This window comes from Triticum aestivum, chromosome 2A (assembly GCF_018294505.1).
Source record: "Triticum aestivum cultivar Chinese Spring chromosome 2A, IWGSC CS RefSeq v2.1, whole genome shotgun sequence".
Classification (NCBI taxonomy): Eukaryota; Viridiplantae; Streptophyta; class Magnoliopsida; order Poales; family Poaceae; genus Triticum; species Triticum aestivum.
In genome coordinates, this window is record NC_057797.1 from 586091805 (window position 1) to 586097685 (window position 5881).

Here is a 5881-nt window from a genome sequence, read left to right on the forward strand (position 1 = left end):
TGTCACAAAAAGGTTTTCGACAAGTTCAAGGTGTTGACTACGATGAGAGTTTCTCACTCGTATCTATGCTTAAGTCTGTCCGAATCATGTTAGCAATTGCCGCATTTTATGAAATTTGGCAAATGGATAAACAAAACTACATTCCTTAATGGATTTATTAAAGAAGAGTTTTATATGATCCAACCAGAAGGTTTTGTCAATCCTAAAGGTACTAAGAAAATATGCAAGCTCCAGCGATCCATCTATGGACTGGTGCAAGCATCTCGGAGTTGGAATATATGCTTTGATAAGTTGATCAAAGCATATAGTTTTATACAGACTTGCGGTGAAGCCTGTATTTACAAGAAAGTGAGTGGGAGCATTACAACATTTCTGATAAGTATATGTGAATGGCATATTGTTGATCGGAGATAATGTAGAATTATTCTGCAAAGCATAAAGGAATGTTTGAAAGGAGTTTTTCAAAGAAAGACCTCGGTGAAGTTGCTTACATATTGAGCATCAAGATCTATAGAGATAGATCAAGACGCTTGATAAGTTTTTCAATGAGTACATACCTTGACAAAATTTTGAAGTAGTTCAAAATGGAATAGTCAAAAAGGAGTTCTTGCATGTGTTACAAGGTGTGAAGTTGAGTAAGACTCAAAACCCGACCACGGCAGAAGATAGAGAGAGAATGAAAGTCATTCCCTATGCCTCAGCCATAGGTTCTATAAAGTATGCCATGCTGTGTACCAGACCTATTGTATACCCTGCCCTGAGTTTGGCAAGGGAGTACAATAGTGATCTAAGAGTAGATCACTGGACATTGGTCAAAATTATCCTTAGTGGAATAAGGATATGTTTCTCGATTATGGAGGTGACAAAAGGTTCGTCGTAAAGGGTTATGTCGATGCAAGTTTTGACACTGATCCAGATGACTCTAAGTCTCAATCTGGATACATATTGAAAGTGGGAGCAATTAGCTAGAGTAGCTCCATGCAGAGCATTGTTGACATAGAAATTTGCAAAATATGTACGGATCTGAATGTGGCAGACCCGTTGACTAAACTTCTCTCACAAGCAAAACATGATCACACCTTAGTACTCTTTGGGTGTTAATCACATAGCGATGTGAACTAGATTATTGACTCTAGTAAACCCTTTGGGTGTTGATCACATGTCGATGTGAACTATGGGTGTTAATCACATGGTGATGTGAACAATTGGTATTAAATCACATGGCGATGTGAACTAGATTATTGACTCTAGTGCAAGTGGGAGACTGAAGGAAATATGCCCTAGAGGCAATAATAAATTTATTATTTATTTCCTTATATCATGATAAATGTTTATTATTCATGCTATAATTGTATTAACCGGAAACATAACACATGTGTGAATACATAGACAAACAAAGTGTCACTAGTATGCCTCTACTTGACTAGCTCGTTGATCAAAGATGGTTATGTTTCCTAACCATAGACATGAGTTGTCATTTGATTAACGGGATCACATCATTAGGAGAATGATGTGATTGACTTGACCCATTCCGTTAGCATAGCACTTGATCATTTAGTTTGTTGCTATTGCTTTCTTCATGACTTATACATGTTCCTTTGACTATGAGATTATGCAACTCCCGTTTATCGGAGGAACACTTTGTGTGCTACCAAACATCACAACATAACTGGGTGATTATAAAGGTGCACTACAGGTGTCTCCAAAGGTACTTGTTGGGTTGGCGTATTTCGAGATTAGGATTTGTCACTCCGATTGTCGGAGAGGTATCTCTGGGCCCTCTCGATAATGCACATCACTTAAGCCTTGCAAGCATTGCAACTAATGAGTTAGTTGCAGGATGATGTATTACAGAACGAGTAAAGAGACTTGCTGGTAACGAGATTGAACTAGGTATTGAGATACCGATGATCGAATCTCGGGCAAGTAACATACCGATGACAAAGGGAACAACGTATGTTGTTATGCCGTCTGACCGATAAAGATCTTCGTAGAATATGTGGGAGCCAATATGAGCATCCAGGTTCCGCTATTGGTTATTGACCGGAGACGTGTCTCGGTCATGTCTACATTGTTCTCGAACCCGTAGGGTCCGCACGCTTAAGGTTTCGATGACAGTTATATTATGAGTTTATGAGTTTGATGTACCGAAGGAGTTCGGAGTCCCGGATGAGATCGGGGACATGACGAGGAGTCTCGAAATGGTCGAGACGTAAAGATCGATATATTGGACGACTATATTCGGACATCGGAAAGGTTTCGAGTGATTCGGGTATTTTTCGGAGTACCGGAGAGTTACCGGAATTCGGAGGGGAGTATATGGGCCTTATTGGGCCATACGGGAATAGAGGAGAGAGGCCAAAAGGAAGGAGGCGCGCGCCCCCCCTCTGGTCCGAATTGGACAAGGGGTGCAGCCCACTTTTCCTTGTTCCTCTCCCCCTCTTTCCTTCTCTCCTACTCCAACAAGGGAAGGAGGAGTCCTACTCCCGGTGGGAGTAGGACTCCCCCCTTGGCGCGCCCTCCTCCTAGGCCGGCCGCCTCCCTCCCTTGCTCCTTTATATACGGGGGCAGGGGGGCACCCATAGACACGACAATTGATCATTGATCTCTTAGCTGTGTGCGGTGCCCCCCTCCACCATAATCCTCGATAATATTGTAGCGGTGCTTAGGCGAAGCCATGCGACGGTAGAACATCAAGATTGTCACCACACCGTCGTGCTGACGGAACTCTTCCCCGACATTCTGCTGGATCGGAGTCCGGGGATCGTCATCGAGCTGAACGTGTGCTAGAACTCGGAGGTGTCGTGCATTCGGTACTTGGATCGGGCGGATCGTGAAGACGTACGACTACATCAACCGCGTTGTGCTAACGCTTTCGCTTCCGGTCTACGAAGGGTACGTAGACAACACTCTCCCCTCTCGTTGATATGCATCACCATAATCTTGCGTGTGCGTAGGAAATTTTTGAAATTACTACATTCCCCAACATCGGCCTCCTTCACCGTGAACCCCTCCTCATCAACTTGTTCATTGGGACCTTCGTCATCCGAATCTGATGCATATGCACGGGAAAAAGGGATGGAATGGTCCATTGTCTCTTGCAAATGATATTTGTCAAGATCACCCACATTGTTGTCATGGAGATCAACTTCATTGTCATCGTCTGCATACTCATCATTGTCCTCTTGCAAAGCTTCATCTTGGTTGTTTGTAAACGGGCTCAATGTTGGCCTCACTTCTTGGGTCAAAAGAGGTTCAACAATTTCATCTCGCTTCAAGGGTGGGGGGGGCTACTAGCAACCAAAGGGGAGGGTTTCCGGTTCAAGTCCAAATGCAAACTTGAATCAACCTTCTTCGTTGCAAATAACACAACAGCATTGTCAAGTGAATCGGCCACCGTTTCCTTGTATGCAACCCAACGTTGCTCCGAGTTGACACGCATTGTCTTTCAACGGATGTGCATTCCAAAACCTACATTATGCCTTCCCTCCAACTCAACAATATCACTAGGGTCCATCCAATTCAAATCTTTCCTCACTTGTTGCAAGAGCTCCGCATAGCTAGGACTACTATCAAACACCATATCAAGCTCATCCGGGTCCGGTTCAATATTGCTTTTCAAGAAGGCGTCTTTGTCCCCATGATGAACAAACACACATGTTCTTCCCATCCCTATAAGCATTCAAACCACACAACGTAACATTGCTTCCATGAGTACTAATTTAAGGATTAACACAGAATACAAACCCTAAAATATATATCAAACAACAACCCTAACCCTAACCATAACCCTAACAATAACCATAACCCTAACAATAACCCTAACCCTAACCATAACCCTAGCACCAACATAAGAACACCCATAAGAATAACCCTAACATACTAACAAAGCCTAATCATAGGAAATTGGCAAACAAAGATCTAACATCTCCATACAAATCTCTAAATCCAAACAAAACTAGGGTTTCCCCAAACTAGCATTACTTGGATCAAAACAAGGGGGTCGAAGAAGATTACCTTGAGGGAGGGTTTGACTTCGAAACCCACGGACAAATTCTTCAAATTTGCAAGATTTGGGAGAGGATTTGAGAGAGGGAGAGAGTGGAAGAGGGGACAAAGCTCGGGTTGGGGTGTGTGGGGTGGGGGAGTGGGGGCCAGCCCCTATCTAAGTCACAGTGTAGCGCCTGAGCGCTAGTCGCTGCACATTACATGTGTGGCGCCTAGCTCGGAGGCGCTGCACTGCTGGGTGCGGGCCCAAGGGCTGCCACGGTGGACTGGCGTGCAACGCCCCAGAGCTGGGCGTTGCACCGTAGTGTGTGGCGCCTGCATGGCGGGTGCTACACAAAAGGGTCAGGGTTGTGAAATAGTTTTACGGGCAGTTCATTCTGTGAATTGATTTCGTCCCGAGGTCAAAATTGTCAAATTTGCCTAACACCCTAAGCCATACATCATATCTATAGCTGGCCAAATGGGCCGGTTTTTTCGGGCCGGCACGGCCCGCCTTGGGCCAGGCACGGAACGGGCTAAATGGGCCGGGCCCGGCACGCGGCACACCCTGGGCCGTGCCCGGGCCTGGAGGCTGGACACACGGGCCGGCACGGCACGACCCGATTAAGTTTTTCTATATACATCTATATATGGCCCAACATGTAAAAATAGACCAAAAATGCTTAGTGCATCAAATAATAGGCTGAAAATATGCGGCCCACCGTGCTAAACGGGCCAACGTGCCGGCCCATTTACTAACTGGGTCGTGCCTGGGCCTGGGGGCGCAGCACGCGGGCCGACACGGCACGGCCCATATAGTAATCGTGCCCTGGCGGGCTGTGCCGGGCCAGGCACGATACGATGGGCCGGGCCGTGCCGGGCCGGGCCGGCCTGTTTGGCCAGGTATGATCAGATCTAGCCCGCCGCAATGCGAGCGTCTTCGGGATCTCCTCCTATCCCGACCTCGAAGGGGGAGGGTGTGAGGGAAGTTGAGAGGCTGTTTGGTTTGTGACTAACTTTGCCAAAGATTGCCACACCTAAGGTTAGGCAAGTTTGACCAACTTAGGAGAGTGTTTGGTTCAAGCCACACTTGTGCCCCACATGGCATACACACAAAAGGTGTGGCAAGATTCCCTTAGGCTTGCCAACTTGTGGCTCTCATTTTGATGAACTAACCTTAGGCAAGTTTGGCAAAAATGTGTGGCAAAGTATGACAATGCCAGTCCTAGAACCAAACAGCCCCTGAATCGGATCAAGATCAGGATGATTGTGATGTGATGATTGAGCCTGCCGCTGCCCTCAGGGGTCTCTATGCGATGATGGTCTCATGGTGTGACCAATTCCTTGATATTGATATTGAGGAGGGAGGGGATAGATCCGTTCCTCCCTTGTTGATGATCCACTTTCCCCGTGAGTCCCTCAAATTATTTGCTTTATTTTGCTGGGATGCGTGCACAATCTTTCTAATCATACAGTTTCAGGTCTTTTTGAGAGAGCATGGGGAAATAATCGCCTATATCCTCAAGCTTTAGATGACTGGTGTCCGTATCGTGCATACCTCCAGAAGTTCTGCGATCATAATGCTCCTCGTTATCATGATCCCGATGCCTACAAGTTGGTAATTAACATCTCTAACCTACCCCGATTGCATGAAATCAAAACAAGCGGATTTGCATGTACATGTGGCCATATATCTAGTTGCTAGCTCGCAGTATGTATCATTTGGAATTCTTGATCTGCACCAACTGCAAACTAACCCATGATTTCTCTCCTTGGAAGTGTATGGATCAAGAAATTAAATTGAAGTCTGAGTGGCTGTACAAGCACACCCTTGTCCCCCATGATGAGATCAGTCTGAGTGACGATATCCAAAACTGCGCTTATGAACTTATCT

General features: G+C 45.8%; 1 long non-coding RNA gene across 1 annotated transcript; it reads left to right on the forward strand.

Annotated features, from left to right (window-relative positions):
- Nucleotides 1–5237: 5237 nt before the first annotated feature.
- LOC123185642 (uncharacterized) lies at nt 5238–5881 on the forward strand. The gene is made up of 3 exons (XR_006493449.1): nt 5238–5397; nt 5469–5605; nt 5767–5881. It is a non-coding gene; the product is annotated as an uncharacterized lncRNA (long non-coding RNA).